Genomic DNA, 25,299 nt, shown 5'->3' on the forward strand with positions numbered 1-25,299 from the left:
TCCCATTAGGACAATAGTTTCCTCAAAAGGACTTTTCTTCAGACCCTTCCTTGCTCTATATGTCCTGCAGTTAAACTAGTGGGTATGAAACACTGCCTAAGTCCAACCACTTTCACACTATGAAAGACCCACCTAAAACCATTAAGGGCAGACTTCAAAACCCCACCAGTACCCTTTCCTAGCCTGGTCATTTTGCAGTACTGCTAAGACTTTATAAAGGTGACATTCTCGCTAGCAACTTTAATACATTCAGATTGGTTCAACAAACAGGTTTTCCTGGAGGAACTGAAAATGTCCACTTTTCTATTGGGTTGTTTATCTTGCTCTAAATGATTTTCAGTTCCTTATATATATGGGACAGTGATAAGTGTTTCAAAAATTTTCTTATTCATAGCATGTCTTTTAATATTTAGAGTGGTTTCCTTTGCTAAATTGAAGTTTCTCATTTAAAAATGGAGTTGATACTCTTACTGTTGTTGCAAGTATTTAATGAGAAAACACCTATAAATCACTAGCACGGTAAGCTCCCACAGAGTAAACTTTCAATACTTCAAATACAGATTTGGTTTTGATGGTGATAAATACTTTGTGCTCCTGTGCTGGCCCAGCAGGACTCTAGATCCTCAGGGTCCTTCTTGTCCTTCACACCCATAAAAGTGCCCCTGTGTCCAGTCACAGCAGCTTAATAAGGTTTCCCAACAAGCTCCACGGATGAGAAAACTCAGCCATCCTCCTTAATGTCTTGTGATGTCTTAATGAGCCCTATTTTCATTCCCCACATAACACAATCCTTCAAAATGGGTTTCCTTGTTTATAAAATAGGAATAATATCTCACCTACCTCTTTCACTGAGGTTGTCATGGGGGGTCAAATGAAACCACTTAAGACTTATCATAACCGTGTTTGCATTTTAACCGCACTTCCAGGAGGCAATGGGTATGCCCTACTCAATAAGGGTAGACATTTCTCATGCAAATATTTTTGAAACAAGTCGGGATCTCCACAAATTAATGCATGAAATAATGAATATATATATATATATATATGCACAATATAATGAATACACACACACATATATACGTGTGTGTGTGTATATATATATATATATATACACACAGTCTCAGTAGTCAGTATACAGTCTCAGTAGTGACGGAGAGACAGAGCTTTTCATTGTTCCCTAAATAAAGAATCTTGGAAAGGACCCTAAGAGACAATCTCACCATCCTCATCTTTACCACACCCCCCTCCCCCAACATTATACACAAGTCCAGGAATCCCTTCTACAGCATTTCTGATTCATGCCAATTATTTTTCTGGCACCTTTCTGATGCTCCCTGGATCACAAAGCTCACTATTATAAAGCAAGCCATTCAACTATCATGTAGCTCTAATTGTTGGGTCCCTGATCCTGATTTTGCCTTCTTCATCACTCCAGAACCAATCTCCTCCCTACTATATGCTCTAGTTCTTCAGCTATGCCTCTATCCCCTTTCCCTTAAATTTCTATTTTGGCTAAATACCCTTAGCACCTTGTCTGGTTATATGAAATGGCCTCCAGATACCTCTCCATCCTTCCCACTGTTTTAGAAGCTATTTTTTTTTTTTTATCTCCACATCCCTCTTTTTTTTCCAAAACAGTAACTTTCTACACAGGGAGAACCTTGCCTCACCCAAAGGAACATCAGCTCCATTTACTTTTCATCCCTGAAAGATGATGTTATCTTACCTGTCCTATTAGAAGCACTGAAAAACAGCCCTAAGCATTAGAAGCTCCTCAGATGCACACCCTATATCCCTTCCAAGACTTGTCTATTTAGAAATGATAAATTAAAAGCAGCAGAAAACTGGAGCATCTGGATAATTCAGTTAAATGCCCTACAGTACATACATTGAAATCCATATGGATCACTAACTACAGAGCGGGAGCTCAGGAGCACAGTCCTATTAACTAACTCAAAAAAAAGGAAGAGGCAAAGGCAAGTTAATCCTTCACATTCTGCCATTTGATCATTTTCCAATAATTGTGCTTAGGTAGCCTTCAGCTCACTTGAGAATTTTCCTAATGCATAGCTATTGTTCAAGGGAGAGTAATTAAAACCAGTAATTTGATTAAATTCAGACTTTAAAAAAAAAAAAAACTCTGTCAGCAGCTCCATGACTCAATAATTTTCTGGTAAACTCTTTTATAGCAGATTTCCAAATTCTTTACATTTCACTCTCCCTCACCCTGAGATTCCGGGAAGCCAACTATTTCTGATTCTTCTTCTCAAACCTAAGATACACTAACATTCCTCTACACCACTTACAATATTATAGTGTAATATATGGCTTACTTGTTATTATATTAGACCAAAATTCTCCAAGTCTGTGATCTTACCTAATTCAATTTTGCACTCTTCACACCACACACACTGATATTTATTGGACCTAATACACATTTCATAAATGACTTTTAAATGATGGAACAAATGAACTCAGGAAACCTCTTGGTTTCCTGTTTTCTTTAATGTATTTTTTTTGTCATTTCAAAACACCTTCATTCATATTCATTCAACACATATTGACTGTCTGATATACAGAAGGCACTGGGTTTGATTTTTGAACAAATAGCTATATGACTGCATTGGATATGGTGATCTTAATGGCCCCCTAGCCAAATCTTCCTTTGGTGGAACTGACCACAAGTGGTCCATTACTCATGAATCACCATGGTATGGCACTATATACCATAATTACTACTTGGGTCATGATTGATTACATGGACAAAAATATGATAAGCTATAGGCTGGCCAGTAATCCCTAAGGTGTCCCTGTACATGAATGCTGGTCAACAATGGTTCACCATTCACTATTATGATGGCTAATTTAAATCTCCTGCAATATTTGCATAGAAGATGCATAGGGGAAAAAAAAAAGTGAGCCTGCAGCAGAAAAAAAAGAGCAAGAGAAAAGCTGAATCATCAGAATCAAGAGGGCTATCATCAGGGAGTTGGGTGCATGCCCAGTATAAAGGGAGCAACTGAGAGGCTATGCCCTAAAAGACAGTCTAGTATTTCATAGAGGCCATGGGGAGTATTTTTGTTCTTCTTACTTCCCTGTGTATTCTTATAATGTACCCTATTAAATGAGCCAGTCATAGTATGGTTCCACCGTTCACCATTAAAAAGACTCTGATTAACTCAATGGTATAGCCACCACCTTCAAGGAAATCAGGTAACAGAGGCCAGTGGGAAAACAGACGTGGCAATCAATGAATGCACTTATATTTGTCAATTAAAGATTAGAATGATACTGGGAACATAACAGAGCCTGTGTGATTAACTGTAGAGGAAGGGGCAAAAATTAGGAGTCATCACAGAGAAAATGCCCAAATTGATTTTTTAAAACAATATGCAAGGAGGTAGAATCATCCTCAGCAAAAGTCCTGAAACACAAAATTATGATATTCAGGGAACTACAAGTGACCACTCCACTCCCTGTCCCAAGAATTATTTTTTTTTTTATTTTACTTCCACCCATTTCAGCCTATAACCTTTAGTGCAAGATGATATTAAATGAAAGATTCAATCAAACTAAGCTACACCTAAGCTTTCCTCACTTCCTCACTTCCAGAGGTAGCTAGAAGCAGACACTCTGGAACCAGCATGCCTGGGTTCAAGTCCTTGCTGTTACATACTTGCGTCAGTCACCTTGCTTCCCTTTCTTTGGGAAATGGAAGTGATAGAAACAGTATTTCTGCTTCTTTTAAAGATTTTATCTATTTATTTATGTATTGACAGAGAGAAAGAGAGAGAGTATGCAGGGGGAAGGGCAGAGAGAAAGGGAGAGAAGGACTCTTAACAAGTGGACTTCGTTATGAGCACGGAGCTGGACTCAGAGTTCAATCTTACAGCCCTGAGAACATGACCCGAGCCAAAACCAAGAGTCGGACACAACTAATTGAGCCACCCAGGTGCCCCAAAACAGCATTTCTTTCAAAGGATTTTTGTGAGGATTAAATGAGTTAATACAAGTGCAATGTTTAGATCAGAACCTGACTCAGAGTCACTGCTATATTGGTGCTGGCTATTTTTATCCAGGTCCTTATTACCTTCATGACCTTATGAAGAGCTGAAATAACAACTACTCACCTCATCCACTTTTCAGTGGTTATTCTGTGCATGCCTGAGAGGTAAAATCTTCACCCTTCAGAATAGCTGTTGAACCTTGATTTCAGATGTCTGGACCCCAGACCCGTGAGACAATAAATGTCTGTTGTTTTAAAAAAAAAAAAAAGAATAGCTGTTGAGACCCTCTAGTAACTTTTCCTTGCTTTCCGTAGGTTCTGATCCTTTGCTCATTAGGGTTAAAAAGAATGGTTCTACTTCACTTTCCCTTATTCCATCCATCTCTACATCTAACTGCTAATTTTGAATATTCTACTGTTGGAGCACACACTTTTCTTATTTCTTCCCTCATGTGTACTGTTAAAATTTCTCAAGGAGAAATATTGTAAGGCAATTACTCTCCTAAAGCAAAGCAGGACCTACTGGAGTTAAAGATGAATTTGAATAAGAGGAAGGTAAAGAGGTTATTAAAGACCAAACATGGGGCATCTGGGTGGCTCAGTCAGCTATGCAACCAACTCATGATTTCAGGCCAGCTTGAGATCTCAAGGTAGTAAGTTTGAGCCCCTCATCCGTTTTTGTGCTGCGGCATGGAGCCTGCTTAAGTTTCCCTTTCTCCCTCTCTCCCTCTACCAGCTACCCCCGCCCCCAAAAAATAACAAAAATAAATGACACATACAGGTATCACAGTTTTTGCCTATTAAATAAAACATGCCACTTTAACTACCAAGAGTACTTTGGGATGCCTGGGTGGCTCAGTGGGTTAAAGCCTCTGCCTTCAGCTCAGGTCATAATCCCAGGGTCCTGGGATCGAGCCCCACACCGGGCTCTCTGCTCAGCAGGAAGCCTGCTTCTCCCTCTCTCTCTCTCTCTCTGCCTGCCTCTCTGCCTACTTGTGATCTCTGTCTGTCAAATAAATAAATAAAATCTTTTTAAAAAAAGGAGTATTTTTTTAAATTTTTTATTTTATTATAAACATATATTTTTATCCCCAGGGGTACAGGTCTGTGAATCGCCAGGTTTACACACTTCACAGCACTCACCAAAGCACATACCCTCCCCAAAATCCATAACCCCACCCCCCTTCTCCCAACCCCCCTCCCCCCAGCAACCCTCAGTTTGTTTTGTGAGATTAAGAGTCACTTACGGTTTGTCTCCCTCCCAATCCCATCTTGTTTCATTTAAAAAAAAGGAGTATTTTGATCTCAGTCATCTAGGTCTATATCTGTATCATCCATCCATCTATCCTTTTTCTTGCTTTATACATACACTATATTGTCTTATGATTTACAATTTTCATTGCATATACCTTTTATATGCATACCTTTTTCTCTTGGTGGACCTTCAAATCACATGCAGTTTTTCATTATTACAAATAATGAAGCAATGACTGTCTTTGTGAAAATGTGCAAGAGTTTCCTCTGTGTCATATTTTTTTTCTTAGAATTTGATATAAATGGGCCTGAAGATATGTACACTGATAAGTTCTATAAAATCCCCTTCCAAAATGTACTACTTCAATTCCCAACAACAATGAATTAGAGTATCAGTAACCTCATATCATTGTCACATTGAATACTGTGCATATACTACCCTTAAATATGGTCCCTACTACCCAAAACAATCTACAGATTTAATGCAATCCTATCAAAATTCCAATGGTATTTTTCATGAAAATAGAACAAACAATCCACAAATTTGTATGGAACTACAAAAGACCCCATTTAGCTAAAAGAATCTTGAGAAAGCAAAACAAAGCTGGAGGCAAAATGCTCTCTGATTTTAAACTATATTATAAGTCCGCAATAATCAAAGTACGTTACTGGCATAAAAACAGACACACAATCAATGAAGCAGAATAGAAGGCCTAGAAATAAACCCCCACAAATATGGTCGATTAGTTTATGAAAAAGGATATATAAATGATAAAGAACAATCTTTTCCATAAACAGTACAATGAAAACTGGACAGCCACTATCTTACACTATACACAAAAATCAACTCAAACTGGATTAAAGACTTAGAAAAAAATAACTTGAAACCACAAAAATCCTAGAAGAAAACATAGGGAGTAAGCTCCTAGATATCAGTTTTAGCAGTGATTTTTTTTTTTGAAATGGACACCCAAAGCAAAGGAACAAAAACAAAAATAAACAAGTGGGACTACCTCAAAACATAAATCTTCTGCACAGCAAAAAAAAAAAATACCAACAGAATGAAAAGGCAACCTATGGAATGGAGAAAAAAAAACAAAACCTGTAAATCATGTGTCTGATAAGGAACTATTATCTAAGATATATAAAGAATGCATACAAGTAGGAAAAAAAATGCTATTAGAAATGGCAGAGAATCTGAATAGACATTTTTCCAAAAAGACATACAGATGGCCAACATGCATGTGAAAAGGCACATAATATCACTAATCATTAGATAAATGCAAATCGAAACTACAATAAAATATCTCCTAAAACATGTTAAAATAGTTATTTTCAAAAGACACAAAGTAACAAGTGTTGGCAAGAGTGTAGAGAAGGAGGGACCCATGTGGACTTTTGGTAAGAATGTAAATTGAAGTAGCCACTATGAAAAAGAGTATGGAGATTTCCCCCAAAAAAATTAAAAATAGAACTAGCATATGAACCAGCAGTTCTACTTCTGCGTATATATTTGAAGGAAATGAAATAACTATCTTGAAAAGATATCTGCACTCTCATGTTCATTGTAGCATTATTTACAATAACCAACACAGAAATAACCTAAGTGTCCATTGGTGGATACATGAGTAAGGAAAATATGGCGCATATATATATGCGCCATATATATATATATAAATTAAAGAAATTATGGCATATATCTATATATGTATGTATGTATAGATATAGATATAGATAGATAAAAATTCAGCCACAAAAAAGAAATCCTGCCACTTGTGACAACACATACGAATCTTAGGAGATTATGTTAAGGGAAATAAGTCAGAAAGAGAAAGGCAAATATTGTATGGTCTCATTTAGGTCTGGAATTTTTTAACACAAAACAAAAATCAAGCTTGTGGATAGAGAGAGATTGGTGGTTGCCAAAGGCAGGGTGTGGTGGATGGGTAAGATGGGTGAGGGGCTCAAATGTATAAACTTCCGCTTATATCATGAGTAAGTCCTGGTTATATAATGTACAGCATGGTAACTATAGCTAACAATACTATATTGTATATTTGAAGGTTAAGAGATAAATCTTAAAAGTTCTCATCACACACACCCACACATACACACACACACAAAATCTAACTATGTGGTAATAAATGTTAATGAAACTTACTATGGTTACTATTTTGTAATATAAACATAAATCATTATGCTGTACACCTAAAACTAATACAATGTTACATGTCAATTATATCTCAATAAAAAAGAGTTTAAAAAAATAAATTTTGCCAAATATAATTGGTAAAACATAACTGACTATTTCACTTAGTATAGTTGAGCTTGTGGATGAGGTTTGGTATTTAAGTGAATCTCTAGTTTGTAACAGCTGTCATTTTCTTTTAAAGAGGAGAATGCATAATTTTGGTAACATTTAATTACTCTCAATAATGTGGGTGGTCCTCATCTGATCAGCTGAAGGTCTTAATAGTAACAGACTGACCTTCCCTAAGGAAGATGAAATTCTGTTGGCAGACTGCCTTCAGACTTGAGCTACAACATCAGTTCTTCCCTGGGTTCTTCAGCCTGCCAGCCTACCCTGCAGATTTTGAAACGCCAGCCTCCACAATCATATGAACCTATTCCCTAAAATAAATCTCCCTATAGAGAGACAGACACATGCTATTGGTTCCATTTCTCTGGAGAACCTTAATACAGGAGCTGTCCTCTTTATGTTCTTATATTTTATGCTCTTGTCAATAGTCTGTTCCTATCGTTTCCTTTGTTAAAATTACCTTTAATAAAGTTGGTAACTTATTGCTTGGTATCTAAAATAGTTTTTCTCATCTTATTACTTGGGTTAAGACCTTCAGCATGTCTTACAGTAATGATAGGGAGGATCCTTACCATTTTACTGATTTTATTAAAATTGTGCTAATATTTCACCATTAAGTATAAAAGAAATTGTTTTATAATCTTCTTTCTCATTTCCTTAGTTTAAGATTTAATTTTAAACTTTGTTTCTAATATACATATTTAAGATTAAGAATTTCCATCAGAGGGGTACCTGGGTGACACAGATGGTTAAGCGTCTGCCTTCAGCTCAGGTCATGATCCTGGGGTCCTGGGATCCAGCCCTGCATAGTCTCCCTGCTCAGTGGGGAGTCTCCTTCTCCCTCCCCCGTTCCTATGTTCTCTGTCTCTTCTTCTCTCAAATAAATAAAATCTTTTCTTTTTTAAAGTCATGAGAATCTTCCTCCTTCTTCTACATTATAATTTTTTTTTCTATTTCTGTCATTTTATGTGATTTCAAATAAAAGAAGGTGGAGATGCATATCTGATATCTTGATACAATCTCCTGTTTTCTATCAATTCCCATTTTAATTAGGTGCTATTTAATTAGGTAATTCTGGAGCTGGTCTCATCTGTGAAGAATTTATTTCCAAGAAGTGATTTAGAGGATGCTATAGTAGTCATCTCTACTCACAAAATATTTCTCTACTCTCTCCTTTCTGAACACTGTTCTTTGAATTTAAGCTTGGCCATATAATTTGCTGGGCTGATAAAATGTAAGCAGAAGTATCTTGTGTCACTAGTACATAAACTTTAAAAGCCAGTTCATGATTCACCTTCCCTGTATTACAGTGATTAGAGAAGCAGGCATCAAGGTAGAGCACCCATTGGTTGCACCTCTAATGACTAAAAACCAGACTCACCTGCCTACCTTATAGGACCATGTGGCATGGGCAGAATTAAACTTTTGTGTTTAGCTCCTGAGAGTCTGGGAGCTTGCCACTATATAGTAGACACCATAATTGATACGTGAGCTCAAATAACTCCTTTTCATAGTGAGAGGTCTTGAATCCCCTTTCACTAGAGAGGTTACTCTCACAATAAATGAGTAGGCACCTTTTTTTTTTTTTTTCTCCGCAGGCTCACAAAGAGTAAGATAGAATTATGTTCCCCAACAATGATTGACTAGTTCTATCTCTGGACTATGAGAGATGAAAGTAGAAAAAAATATATATTTTATTAGAAGATTTAAGAAAAATGAGCCCTGGAAGTTACCTAACTGTCTTAGAAGACCAGTCCTAGAAGAGCAGCAAGCGTGGTTAGAGAGCTGCTGGATTGTAACTGACTGGGAATTCACACAACCACTACAGGCTCAAGGTGGCCTCTGTCAGCCTCCCTCTAACCGCCTCTGAGAGAACGCTTTCCTGATCTGGAGAGAAAGGTAATATATTTGCTTTCTCCCAGGATGCAGGAGGTTTTGTGCTTTTGCATAACATATTATAAAACTACTCATCGCCATCTTTAAAGGCTACATAATCATTTCCGGAAACTACCAACTCTCCTCCTATACACTGAAGAACATCAGGGAGGAAGATTACCCTAACTGTATAAACTCAGAGACACAACCCTGTGTTCCTACTCACTCAAAACCTTATCTATACTCATAGTAGCCTCCATCACGTTTTTCTGCAAAAAGACACATGTGTGAGGTCAAATGCCTCTCTTAATAGTTCCCTCTGCCTCCAGAGAATGAGTAAATACATCTTCATCCAATTGTTGTAACAAAGGCTCCTTCTCACAAAAGATCTGTCTTCAAGGATCAGGTCATGCCCTCAGGGTTCTGAGATTGAGCCCTACGTCAGGTTCCACACTCAAGCATGGAGTCTGCTCAAGATTCTCTCTCTTCTCCCTCTGTCCATCCCCCCAACACACTCTTGTGCTCTAAATAAAATCTTTTTAAAAAAATTATAAATAAAAAGAAATCTGCGTTCACATGTTATGAATTCACAAGCTTTTGTTAGAATGTAGAGAAAAAAAAATTAACCAAAACATCTCCTAGGTATTCCAACATTATTGCACAGAGGTGCTATTTGATCACTTTCTAAATACACAATCACTGTATTAACCACAGCCCAGTGAAATACACAAACTGTTTCCTTACCAAGTAATTTCAGAGTAATGAATTTACTACATCATTATTATTTGGAAGCTAAGTGTTAGATGTATAAGTGTTGTTTTATAACTATTGAATGTAAACTTCTTTATGGTCTATGCACATGAAGTATTCATTTCATTCTTTTAAGAAGCAAAAATAGGAAAACTCAGGTATGCTTTGTTAACAGAGCAATTTATCATACTCAGTACAATATCAAGCTATGTTGAATCCATGCAGCATTTCCCATCACACACACATTTTAGCAACTAATACTCAGATATTAAGGGAGGAACATTTTTAAAGCATATTTCAACCAACTTGCTGCTACATGATGAGCACAAGTCTCATCAGAGAAGTGTCACAGGTAATGAAATAGAAATACCTGGGGAATTTACCATTCTCTTAATAAGTCATAGCTAAGGTATATGATTGTGATAGGGGTCTAATGTTCAGTTCTGTAAAGTTAAGTTGCATTCACTAATAGCAATATTGGATAATCACTAATAATAATAATGGGTAACTGTCACAGAATAGCTGAAGTACATCAAATTGTTGTATGACTGGCAAGTAAAATATTATTAGAAAACAGATCTCCAGGACTGGACTAAGTCAAAGGGAAAAACCAAATATGATTACCTGTAATGACAACTCAGAGCAGCACTAAAAACTCTACTGAACAGAAGGCCCACAGTGGCCTCTTTTATTATTTAAATGAAAGACACTATAAACAACTCTTTGATAGTCCCATGCTGGGCTGTTGTTCTGGCCCAATCAGACTTGATTAGGAGTGCGGGTTCAGCCTTTATGAACACCTGTGTCTAAAGCCCACAAATAATTAGCTTAGCCATACCATTTCACTCTAATAATGGTGTAATTTGCCACGCCTTTCAGGCTCCGGACAGCTGGTGCTATTGAAAAGCACCTCAGGATTAAGCCCTGACTCCCAGGCCTGAGTCTTGGGGGGGGGGGGTTCTTAGGTATCCATAGCAACACACTTAGACTGCAAATTATCACCTCTAATAATAACTGGGACAATCTATCTTTATTTTATTTGAGTTATCCATAGAAAAATATGATGCATAGAAAATCACTGGAGATCTTTAAAATAAACACAGCATACACATATATTACTTTATCAATAAACTTACAAGATTGTGAGGGCCAAGGAATTTTTTAAAAAATCGTACCTGTTCGAAGTTCATTCAGTTCTTTAACATAGAACAAAAGATAATGGAGGAAAGATGAGGCTCACCACTGAATTTGTCAGTGCTAATTGATGTTGTTACCTACCGCTCCATGGAAATCTAAAGGTACAATACTGTCTTGAAAAGCTCCTGAGCTGAAAGCAACTTTGTGACTGCTTGTACTTTCACCTGAGTCCTAGGTGGTTATAAATGGCCTGGAAATGCTGATGGCCATCCTCTGATTTCCTGCAGCTTCCCAGCGCTTCAGTTGGTAAGTTCCATTAACACAAATACAGCAGGCAGGTGGGGCTAACTCATAACTCACTTAAGATACTGGGCAATGACATGTAAACCTATGGAATTTGTCGGAGACTAAAAAGGTAGTTCTCACGTCAGGCTATACCACATATGACTCAAACAGACAAAAAGGCTCTGCATACAACTACACTTGTTTAGAATGGGAGGCAAATGGATATTCCTTTTCTGCTTAACAGAAAACTATTCATTGCGCATAGATTATCAAATTTCAAGGAACTGTAGTTAAGTACAGTGTAGATGGCACAGGATACCATTGTGGTTAAATGCTTGAGCTCTGGAGCCAGACTGCCTAGATATAATCTAACCCCCACCACTTACACTCATTGTATACCTTGGGACAAGCCAATTACCCCCGCCCCCTTGCCTGTAGTCTCATCTGCACAATAGGAAGAACACCTACTTCAGGGAGATAAGGTGAGAATTAATGAGATGCTGTACATAAAAGGCTTTCTGCAATATTCTGGCACATGGTAAACAACAAATATCAGCTACTTTTACTCGTTGTGATAGACTTGGAGATTGGCCACCCAGATTCCCCTCCAAGGAAAGACTTGTCTTTCCAGCTTGTCTCCAGCTGTCAACCACTGAGGCACTTGCTCCAGCTGCACAGTCTCTTCACCACAATCCATGCACTTCTGGAATCGGCCTGCATCCAAACAAATGAGTAAGATGAGGCTGTGAAGATCCAGGCATCTTGACGCAGTAGAGGCCACCTCTGGAGTGACTGTCTCTGGGTAACTAGGCTCTGTTAAGACTGCGTGGTAGTTCCACATCCCCTTTCCTCCCAAGGTTACTGATCCCTAATAAATAACTTGCATGCTAAACTCCCTCTTTTCTTCCAACTATGAGTACTTCTTTATTACAAAAGAAATTAGCCATTCACACTAGAGACTGCAGAAGGAAATTAAGTTAGTCTTGCAATTCTAGAACAGAAAAACTTCACAGTAAGGGATTCTTAAGTTTTCAAATCGTGGGGGAAAAAAAGAGGGGGGGGAATAATTTTGGACAGCATTTCTCAAATTTAGATTTTTTTCACAGACATATTTTTGAGAGAGGGAGTTGTGAATTTTCTGGAATATGATTCCATTTTATATTTGGTGTTTTATTGATAATCTCAACCAAATTAATGCACACTTGTTCAGGGTTACCACCTCGATAAACCATCTTGTTTGACAGTGTTGCCACATGATCACAGCATCTGCACATGTACTTCTGATCCCTGTGACACCGAGACCACCATGCTAAAATTTTCATGTGGAGGATCTCAGAGTAGATCCTCAGAACATGTTCTATGAGATCTGGGGGTGGTCAAGGCTGAGAAAACAGGTTCAGAGCAGTGATTCTCAGGATAGAGTTATGTGATGAGGCTGGGATTGTGACCAGGAAGATGCACATAGTTTGAAAAGCACATCCAAAATACCTATTTATTTCATAAGACAAACTCTTTAAAGTCAAACTCAAAAATACAATTTTGGCTGATGGGATGTAGCAGAAAACTGACTGTAGATTCACCCTAGAGGGCTTAGGATAAACTTCATTATGAGGCACTGGCTTAGCATTAAAGGAGCCCAGCACAGGGAGAATGGGAAGAAACAGATGCCAAGGATATCCTGTCAGCATATGACCTACAACAGTGATAAACAGAACTGAAAATAATTCGTACATTTTAGATTTCAGAGAACATTTCAGGATATTGCAAAACAACAAAATCAACATTATTAAATTCAGTTTAACAAATGATGTTGGTATTATGTCCTAGAGAAGACAAAGTAAAATAAGGTACAGCTACTATTTCTTTAGGAACTGCCCAGAGTCAAGAAAAAGAGCACCCATCCCAAAGCAGATACCTGCAACTCAACGGGCGAATTACTCAGCAGGGTCACACACAAAGTGCCCTCACAACAAAGCAAGGAACCAACAACCTTGATGGTCACACTGGTAAATGATACAGAGAAATACTGAAATGTTATTTGGATCCTGAAAGATGATTCAAGGATGAAAGTGAAAGGGAGGACAGGTGCCCCAAACTGACAGAAGAGCATAACTGTTTAAAAAAAAAAAAAAGTGCTGGTACATAAAAGCATTAAATTGCTTCAGAAGTTTGGAAAACAGCAAGAAGGCAAAAATGAAGAATACCTGATGGGTGTATATTTTAGTGGTTATCTGAGGACAAGTGATACGATGCTTTCAACGTCATGCAAAGGACTCTGAGTTTTCCCTAGCAGGCACTAGGTATCTGGCCACTATTTTTTTAATACCAATAATCACTCTATGGTTCTAAAAGACTTTAGTAAGCCTGAGGAGTAGAGTGGACACCAACCAACTACTAGAATGCAGCTAAAATTCAAAAATAAAACCTGGCAATATAAGGCACTGGCAGGGATGCAGAGCCACTGAAACGCTCATGCACTGTTAATGAGGAAAGCGTAACAATTTCCCATACAATCTAGCCATACAGCTCTGAAGAATTTTGTGAGTTATCAAATGGTATATTATGGACTTCTAAGTTTGATTCCATTATGATCAAAGAACAAATTCTGTATGCTTTCAACTATTTTTAATCTGTTCAGGTTTGTTTCACAGCCCAGGATATGGTCTATCTTAATACAGGTTTTTGTAGACACTTGAAAAAACACATATACACTGCTCTTGTTCGGTATGATGTTCTGTAAAATGTTCATTAGATCCTACTGGCTTATAGCGTTTCTTAAGTCCTCTGTATCTTTGGTGATTTTCTGTCTAGAAATTCTATCAGTTGCTGAGAGGAAGGGATGTTGTAGCCCCCAATCATAATCGCGTATTTATGTACTTCTCCAGTCAGGTGTGTCAGGTTTGCTTTATGGATTTTGAGGCTTCGTTGGTGGATGTGTACATATTCTGTATAGTTGTCATTTGGCTAGATCTGCCCATTTATCATTATGTAATAACCCTGTTTGCATGTAATAGTTTTCTTTGGTCTGGATTTTATTATTCTCTTGTCCTCCCTACTTTCAGACATTTTACCATTCCTGAGTTTTTCATTAATGTTTGCATAATATATCTTTTTCCACTATATTACTTTCAACCCATCTATGTTGTTGAACTTAGAGTTTTTTACTAAGCAGCAGTTAATATTTGTGTCATTTCTCTTTGAAATCTACTCTGCCAATTGGTACCTACTGACTAGTGTATTTAGACATTTCTATTTAACTAGTGTATTTAGACATTTCTATTTAATTATGGTATGTTAGTGCTTAAATGTGCCATATTGTTTTCTATTTGATTCTTTTGTCTGTCATTCCTCTATTCTTTTTTCCTAATGCTCTTTTTTCTTGTATTCCTGTGGGCTATTTAAGATCCCATCTTGAATTATTTATGTTGTTTTTGAGTACATATCTTTGTTCTGTTTTCTCCAGTGGTTGTTTTATGAATTACATAACTGCCTTATCACAATCAGCTAGTATCAACATTTTACCACTTCAAACGAAATGTGAAAATCTCATTTCCATTTAGGTCCCTTTACTTTCCCCAATTTCTAATTATTATCATGGTCTTGGTTACCAGGTAATGTTATAGTCCATTTCAATCATTAAATAGGATTTGTAAAACTCATGAAGAAAATCAGCCTGGGCTACCATAAGGAAATCAGCTTGGGCTACCATAAGGAAATACCAGAGTCTGGGTACTTAAAAATAGCCTCTTTGGATTAGGACCCCACCATTATCTTCTAACTTAAACTTTGTCACCTCTTTGCAGACCCCATCTCCAAACACAGTTATATTGGAGGTTATGGCTTCAACATATGAAGTATGGGTAGACACATTCATTCCATAATGGATGACCTAATATATGTGCCCATACCTCTATTCCTTCCATTCTTTCTTTTTCTTTTCTGATGTTCTAATACTCCTTCTATGATCATTTCCTTCCTGTCTAAGGAACTTTTCTTTAAACCAGTCTTTAAGGGTAGACCTGATAGAGACAAATTCTTTTAATTTTCCTTCATTTGAAAATGTTATTTCCCCTTAATTCAGGAAAAACAGTTTTGCCAGCTGTAATTGACAGTTCTTTTCTTTAAGCGCTTAAAATATATTGTGTCCTTTCCTTCAGACTTCCTTGATTTCAAGTGAGGAAATTTTTATTATCCAACCTGGTGATTCCTTATATATAATGTGTCTGTTCTCTCTGGTTTCCTGCAGTTGTTTTTAACGTTAGCGTTTTTCAAAGTTTTTGATGTGTCTTGGTGTAGATTTTTTTGGACTTAAGCTGCCTGGGTTTTGCTCACGTTCTTAGAGATGCTGGTTTGTGTATTTCACCATATTTGGGATGATTTCAGACATTATTTCTTCAAAGACTGTCGAATCCCCACTTCCTTTATCTTCTGATGATAAGGGACTCCGATTGTATGAATGTTGGATATTTTGTTACTGCTACACAGGTAGCTGAATTTCTGTTCTTTTTTTTTTTTTTTTTCAGTCAATTTTCTCTCTATTCCTCATAATGGGTGAATTCTCTTGTTCTGTCCTCAAGTTCTTCAATTCTATTCTTTGCCATTTCCACTCTGAGTCTCTCTACTGAATCTTTCATTTCTGTTGCTCTATTTTTCAGCTCAATAATTTCTGCTGTTTTTTTTTTCTTTTTATAAATTCTATTTCTTTACTGAGTTTTCTTATTTTTTTCATTTAGGAGAATTTATAATTAATTGTTGCTGTATTTTTACAGCATCTGCTTTAAAATCCTTTTAAATTCCACCATCTGATTTACCTTGGTAATGGTATCAGTTAGTTTTCCCATTCAAGTTGTTATATTCTTGATATTACTGGTGACTGTTTATTGTGTCCTGGACAGTTTTTTATTATATTACAATACCATGAGCTCTATTTAAAGCTTTCATTTTGGTAAGCAGTCACCCTATTGAGATTCACTATGCATGTCTTGGCCTTCCCTTGTGGATTGTGTTTGCAATGGTTGCTTAATTTCCAAAGACTTTTCAGTATTAGTTAGGTCTGCTGGTGTTTCTGGGGTTTCCACTGGTCACTGCCAGTGCTGCCTGAGGTGTGGAAGGTATTTCTCCAGGCAAAACTTCAATTATTTCTTGGTGGAGTGGGGAGGTAGGATCCCCTCTACCAACTACCTCCCCAGCTGCCTTAGTGTCTCTTAAGTATGGGAGGAGAGATGTATATACATGGAGATAAAGAGGTTCCTCAGACTGGGCTGCTCTCTGTGACCAGGGGCCCTTTTTCCCATTTTACCCACTTTCCCTAGTGTCTTCAGGTAAGAAATGAGCCTCATGTCCATGAGGAACAAAATCACTTCCCATTTGGGGCTCCTTGCTATGACTTAGTCTTTTGTTTTGTTTGGAGGAGTTGTTTTGTTTGGGTTTTTGTTTGTTTATTTGGGTTTTTTTCTTTTTTTTTTTTTTTGTGTGTGCATTCTTTTCACTTTTGAATGTTGTCAGAGACAATAATTTAAACTAGGGAGGAATGAGCCTACCTGGGCTTCAATTGTTGGCTAGGTCATGGGTTGAGAAACATTGTTTGGGTGGTCTTTGTTGGGTGGAAGGATTGCAAGGTATCCTGCTATTGTGCTATTCCTCCAGAAAGAGTCCCAAAGACAGTTTACCCTTTTAAAAAACAAACAAACAAACAAAAACATTTGTTCATTTCTTGTGCCATATACAGGATTTATACTTGTATACAGCAGGGAGGTACAGAAAAAAATGGGTCTACATCTCTCTTGTTGGGGATGAAGTAGTATGGATAACCTTCTTGAGTAATTTATAGTGGTGGTTTTAAGACAGAAAGCATTTGTCAGAATTCATTGAACTTAGACTTAAAATGGGTGGACTGTATTTTGTAAGTCTTAAAGATTTTAAAAATCAAATTTACTCAAGTATAAAGTATAGAAGTTTTTCAAAGGCCTGCAGCTTATTAAAGAGAGCAAGACCGCCAGCCCAAACTCCAGGATGCCATTCTGGGTGAAATCAGTGGTGTGGTACTGATTTGGGTTCTACATCCCCATTTTTGTTCTGCCACTTATGTCTGCTTGACCTTGGATATTAAATGGGCATCTGTATCCTCATTCTGCTTATGAAGAGCATAACACCTAGAAATTATTCCAAAATTATGATTCACCTTCTCTTTCTACCACACCACGTTTATAACTTCTATGGTTATTTTAACTTTGAGATTTTGTAATTTGTTAAGACAGGCACTCTGTTTTAATGTTTGCCTACTTGCTTTTTCAGTTTCTTAGTGGCTTAAAAATAGAGTTTTAATTAAATTTCTTTTTACATTATAGAGACACTTAATTGCAAGGAAATATTTTGCCAAAATGTATATTTTATTAAGGTTTAGCCCTTCTATAAAAACCAACGTTCCATACAGTAACAAGAAATTGCCCTAACTTAAAATGAAAATAACCACATCTGAAAGTATTTGGTGGTGTTTTTGTTCAGAAGATCTGGTGCATTTTAACAATTTCTTTAAAACTATTTTCATCACCAGAAGAAACAGGAATTTAAAAAGCAATGCATGGTGAAGTTTTATATATGTTTATATAACTTAAACTACACATACACACACACACACACACACACACCCATTTACTGGAAATCATAGCCCTCTTCAGCAAATGTTCAGACCTGCATGGATGGAGTCCTGAAGGAAGATAAGGACAGCCTGGGCAGATCAGCCACCTTCATGTCTGCTCAGTATTCAACTTGCCACATCAAGTTCACTTTCACACCCTGCCTTTGGAGAACATTTCACTATTTGCAATCATGAATCAAGAGTCACCATCAAATGTAGGAGGAGGAAGCCAATTACATATTTACAAGGTCTAAATTAAAGGACACCACTTTCCCTTGATTGGTTCCCACTGTAGTGAAATTTGCCCATGATTCTGGGGGGAGTTCAGATCCTTATTTTGTTTGGGGTTTTATTTTTGGTCCTTAAAAGCCCCACATGTGAATATCAAATACCATTGCCAAGTTGGCACTTTACATAAATTTCTTGAGGGCAGAATCATCTTATTCAAATCTTTGTACACTTTCATATGGGACACAAAATGATGTCCAGTGAAGTTCAGGAAATTATTCCATTTATAATTCTCTTCCAATTCTTCTGTAACATCAAAGAAAAATCTTGGTTTAGTGTTTATTTTTAACTTCTCCAACATGTGGTAATATCCTTTTTAATAAACTGAGAACAAACCTCAGGCAAAGAATCAAGAGCAGGCCATAGTACCTATTTAATATATAGTTTTAAAAATTAGTTAGTTTTTCACCTATTTTCTCTTTATGACAAGTGATGTTGGTTTTGCACATATGAGAACAAAGGCTACTTACTTAAATGTAGATTATATCAAGAATGAAAAGTGAGTAAAGCTTAATTCGACTGGGGGAGGAGTTCTCTACTCTAGGAAAAGATGCCAGGAGAGCTCAGTTCTAAGACACAAGAAACAAATGATGGAATGGTTGAAATGTGCATTCCAGGGGAAGAGAAAAATATGGACAAAGGCATTAAAAGGTGGAGACACAGACCTATACTTCTGAATTATAGTTTAAAACTATGGGTCAAAGAATACACCAAAGATTATGAACTTTACCCTCATTCGGTAGGAAGTTAGTTCAGTGTTATAAGCAGGGTGGGTGATCATATTTACTGTTTTAAAAGATCAGTCAGGGAGTAATCTGGCAAGTGGACTGGAGAACAAGTAGCCTAAGAACTGAGACAGAAAATGTGTGTCGGAGAAGGAGGAAGTATGTCTGGAGGCACATTTGTTCTTTTATTGTTATTTCAGTTTTTTGATGGCTATTATTCTTTCATGTTTTCCTTGTATCTTCTTGTATTTTGACATTGTGTTTTTCTACAAATGTATTCCTTTACCTCAGTTTTCCAATCAGCTGGCATTCAATTGCTCCTTATATTTTGTGTCTTTATAGATCTGCTTTATTTTACAGATTTTCAATTTTTTTTTAATTTACTTTTTGCAGGTTTCTTTTTTTTTTTTCCACCTTGACCTGTTTCACCATAGGTCTATTTGGGTTTTGAAACAACATACTTAAAAAAAATATATTGTGCTTTCCTATTCTCTACTTCATTGATCTCAGCCTCATTTTTATTATTTCCTTTTGTTCCTTTAAATGTGCTTGGTTTCTATTTTTCTGGCCTATTGGGTTGAACCTCATGTATCTCCACCAGGCCTTCTTGTTTTCTGATAATTACATACAGAGCTATGTATTTCCTTCCCGATTCTCTCTGGGAGCATATCACACATTCTGCAATACACAGCTTTCATTTTATTTCGCTATAGCAGTTCACAATTCCACTTTTGATTTCCTTTTTAACTCATGAGTTATGTAAAGTCATGATTGTTATAGTTCCCATTCACATGGGAATATTAAATGTGTTCTTTTGTTATTAATTTCTAATTTTATGGCATGGCAGTCAAAGACCACAATGTGTATAGTACTGATTCTTTGAATTTATTGAAATTCCTCTGTGGCCTGATACATCATTGGTTTTGAAGAATGGCTCATGTTTCCCAAAGAAGAAACATGTTCTGTGTTTACCTGATAAAATATGGTATTTCAGATCTTCAAATGTTCTAAATGCCTTTTTTTTCTTTTCAATATAACAGCTTTACTGAGATAGAATTACATAAAATAAAATTCACTATTTTAAAGTACACAATTTCCTTTTTTTAAAGATTTTCACTTGAGAGAATGATAACAAGCAGAGGGGGAAGCAGAGAGAGAGGGGGAAGCAGGCTCCCCTCTAAGCACAGAGCCCAACAGAGGGCTTGATCCCAGGATCCTGAGATCATGACCTGAGCCAAAATCAAGAACTGGCCACTTAACCAACTGAGCAACCCAGGCACCCCGCCATGGTTTTCAATTTATTCACAGAGTGGTGCAAACATCGCTACTCTAGGTTAGAACATTTTCCTTACCCTCAAAAGAAATCTGTACCCATTAGCAGCTGCTCCTCATTCCCTCCCACCTTCAGCCTTTGACAACCACTAATTGACTTAAAATGTCTATGGACTGTCCTATTCAGAACATTTTATATAAATGAAGTCATATAATAGGTCTCTTTTTGTGTCTGTCTTCTTTTACTTCAGATATTTTCAGTCTGTCCATGTTATAGAAGTATCAGAATTTAACTTCTTTTTATTGCCAAGTAATATTCCATTATATGAGTTTTCTGCATTTTGTTGATTCATTCTTTGTGGGTAGACAGTTGGGCTGTTTCTGTATTTTAGCTCTTGAGACTTAAAATGGTATGAATATTTGTGAATAAGTTTCTGTGTGAACATGGGTTCTCATTTTCCTTGGGTATATATCTTTGGTTAGAAGAGCTGGATCATAAGGTAATTCCATGCTTAACTTTCTGAGATATGTTAAAACTGTTTCCCAAAGCAGTTGCACTATTTTACAATCCCATCAACAATATATGGGTTTCCAATTTCTTTGCATGCTCGACATTTTATTTTAGCCATTGATTGGCATGAAGTAGTATCTTACTGGAGTTTTGATCTGCATTTCACTAATGAAAAATGATACACACATTTTCTTTAAAGAAATGTGTATATAGATCCTTGGCCCATTTTTCAGTTGGGTTGTCTTTGAATTACTGAGTTTTTCAGTTCCTTACATATTCTTTATCCAACTCTCTTATCAGAATCACTTATTGATATTTTCTCCCATTCTGTGGTGTTTTTTTTTTTCCTTGATGTGCTGTTTGCAGCATAAAAGTTTATGTTTTGGTATAATCTATTTTTTTTTCTCTCATGGCTAGTATTTTCAGTGTTATATCTAGAAACCAACATCTAATTCAAGAATTACTCCAATGTTACAAAGAATTACTCTAAGTTTTTTTTTAAGATTTTGTTTATTTATCTTACAGACAGAGATCACAAGTAAGCAAGGAGGCAACAGAGAGAGAGGAGGAAGCAGGTTCTCTGCAGAGCAGCAAGCCCGATGGGGGGCTTGATCCCAGGACCCTGGGATCATGACCTGAGCTGAAGGCAGAGACTTTAACCCACTGAGTCACCCAGGCACCCCAGAATTACTCTAAGTTTTTATAGATCTTGCTCTCACAATGCTTTTTAAAAATAGGTTACCTAGAATTTTTAAAATAAAGTTTTAAAGGAATTTTTAAAGTTTCAGATTTACACCAGTGTTGTGAAAAACAGAGTTTCAATAGACCCCACAACCATTACCCCTATTATTAACAACTTATATTGGTATAGTTTATTTGTTGCAACTGACAAACCAATATTGACACATTATTATTAATTTAAGTCTAAGCACTATTCAGATTTCCTTAGTTTTAACCTAATTTTTTTGGTTGTTTTTCTAGGATCCTACCCAGAATTCCACATTCCCTGTAGCCATCAAGTTCCCTTAGGCTTCTCTTGGCTGTGGCAGTTTCCCAGACTTTCATCAACTGAGTTACCATCGACCAGTTTTGAGAAGCACTGGCCAGCTGTTCTGCAAAATGTTCCTCAGTTGGGAGTTGTCTGATGTTTTCCTCATGACCTAACTGGGGTTGTGGATCCTGAGGAGAAAGGCCACAGGGGTGAAGTGCGGTCTTTTCAGATGAATGTTGACCACCTGGTTGAGGTAGTTGGTATTTGTCAGGTTTCTCCACTGTGTGGTTATACTTTTCCCTTTCTCCACATTGTACTCTTTGGAAGGAAGTCCGTAAGAGTTTCATTAATGACTGCCAAATTCTGTTTCATGATATTTTCTCTCATGTAAGTACATACACATACGTGTGTGTGTGTGTGTGTTTATTCCATTCTGATTGATAACAAAAGCGCAACTATCCCATATTTGTTTCATGTTTGCCTACTAACCCTTATCCCACATCACCATTTTCAAACTTCATTTTAAGATTTAGAGAAAGAGAGGGGGAAAAAAGCACAGAGAGGGAGAGAGAGAATCCCAAGCAGACTCTGCACTGAGTGTGGAGCCCGAATCAGGGCTTGATTCCAGGACCCTGGGATCATGACCTGAACTGAAATTAAGAGTCAGATCTTAACCAACTAAGCCACACAGGCACCCCTTTTTCTTTAGTTTTAACTGAAAAAACACAAAGTCAAACTGGATTTGTCAATCTTAAGTCTATGTTTTTAAATCTGTGACTTTATTGCATTATTATAGTACCATTGAGTTAGGATTTATTTCCACACTTTCTGGTTTGTCTTTAAGTACGATGTTTATTACTTAGGTCAATCTTTTTTTTCCTTCCTTCCTTCTAGTCCCCATTACTTGTTTAAACTTACATAATTCATTGCATTTTCCTGATGGTTATGGTTTACTAAATAAAGCCTATAGTTCTTCTTTCCTGGCCAATGTCTAAATATCTTTAATACCTATGCTTCCCTCTCTGACAAGTAAGAAATTTGACTTTTCTCTCTCTGTTCTCTACAATTTGCCTTTTTGGTTTTGATAGGACATTAAATTATAGATTAGGTGTTGTGGATGTATTTCCTCTTAATTACTGCTTATTAAAACAAATGATATTTATTAATAGCCTTATTTATTACTTCTTTCCATAATTGTTGCCTCCTTGTGGGCTAATTTATATTCTCAGTAAAGAATATGCTTTAGAGGCACCTGGGTGGCTCAGTGGGTTAAAGCCTCTGCCTTCGGCTCAGGTCATGATCCCAGGGTCCTGGGATCAAGCCCTGCATTGGGCTCTCTGCTCTTCGGGGAGCCTGCTTCTTCCTCTCTCTCTGCCTGCCTCTCTGCCTACTTGTGGTCTCTGTCTGTCAAATAAATAAATAAAATCTTAAAAAAAAAAATATGCTCTAAAAAAAAGTTACTTTATTAAATGAAGTCTATGGGCATTAGGGTGAAAAGCCTTTTGTTTTCTGCTATCATTTAAAGTACTAATCATTTAAAATACTACTTTCTGAATAACCTGGAATCAACTGCCCTTCAATATCATACGAGATCATTGTCTAATTGTTTTTGAGAAATCTTATGTCCTATCTCATGCCTGTGGCTTTATAGGTGGTTTGTTTTTCCTCTCTGAAAGCTTGCTGTTGAATTTCACTCTGATGTGCCTGGTTATGTGGTTTTATCTCATTTGTTTATTGTGTGCTGTTTCACCCCTGAAACCATTCTTCATCTAAGGTTGTGTGCCTTCTTTTAGTTCTGGAAAATGTGTTTTCTTCAAAGATTATCTTCCTACAATGTCTTTTGAATATTTCCTCTGGAAAGCCTACTAAATGAATATTTCCATTCTAGTTTGATCTTCTATATCTCTGAAACTTTTTAAAAAATACTTTCTGCCTATTTATGTCAGCTCCTTAATCTGTAAAATCTCAATATAATTTTCCAGCCCATTAATTAACTCTTTATAGCTATTCTGCAGCTTAAATTTTCCATTTAATCCTTTATTGAAATAATTACATCATTTCACATCCAATATCTCTAACTGGTTCTTTAGAAACATCTGTCCTTCTTTCATGTTTGCAATAAATTTCCTTATTTCCCTAAGGATATGTATTTTGCTTATTCAAAGTTTCTGTTCTTTCTATTCCATTAGCTCTGCCTTATCCACTATGTATCTTTGCTGTAGTTGTCTTATACTGTCATACTCAAAAATTTTGTGATTTATGAACACTGTATCATCTTATCAATATTCCTTTTACAAGGGTCAGCACCCTTAAATTATAATCTCTCTCTGGGAAAGGTGAAATCTAATTCTTGCCTTGTCCTTCTAACTGTGGGGAGGAGAGCCATATTATATTGGTTGGATTATCTACTGATGTAATCTACTTAAACACTTCCACGCTCTCCCTGTACCCATGACATCAACTGCCATATCATCCCAAGCTTTCTTTTACCCAGAGACATTCACCCTTTGAGGGACAGCTTTCTGGCCCATGTTGGAGATAAAATATGGGAGAAGAGGTTCATGGTAAATTATCCAATGACTACATGTTATTGACTATTTTCTCTGTTTAGACTGTAAATTCTTCGGGGGTGGTAACTTTGTATTGTGATACTACCTTCAGCACTTAGAAAAATGCCCAGCCAAGCAAAGCCTTTCCATAAATATCTTTCCATAAATGTATAGATAAACATTGCAGTCAGCTACCTATCCCAGTAGGGCTCTGGGTTGACTCGATGGGACTCATTCATGTCTAGTTTTTATGACACTCTTCTTGATCATGCCACAGATGGGGAACATCTAATAATCCAAGGTAAGGCTTCAAGGGCACTATGTACAGACATACCTCACTTTATTGCCCTTCACTTAATCACACTTTGCACACACTGCATGGTTTTTGCTTTTGTTTCACATTTGAAGTTTTGGGGCAACCCTACACTGAGCAGTCTATGGGTACCATTTTTCAGACAGCATTTACTCACTCTGTAGCTCTGTGTCATCTATTGGTAATTCTCACAATATTTCAAACCATTTTGTTACTATTACATTTGTTATGGAGACCTGTGATCATCGATCTTTGATATTACTCTTTGTAATTGTTTGAGGACATCACAAATCATGCTCATACAAAATGGTTAAGTTAAATGTTATGTGTTTTCTGACTGTTCCACCAACTGGTCATCCCCCCATCTCTCTTCTGTCTACTGAGGC

The sequence above is a fragment of the Neovison vison genome, chromosome 3 (genome assembly GCF_020171115.1).
Source record: "Neovison vison isolate M4711 chromosome 3, ASM_NN_V1, whole genome shotgun sequence".
Lineage (NCBI taxonomy): Eukaryota > Metazoa > Chordata > Mammalia > Carnivora > Mustelidae > Neogale > Neogale vison.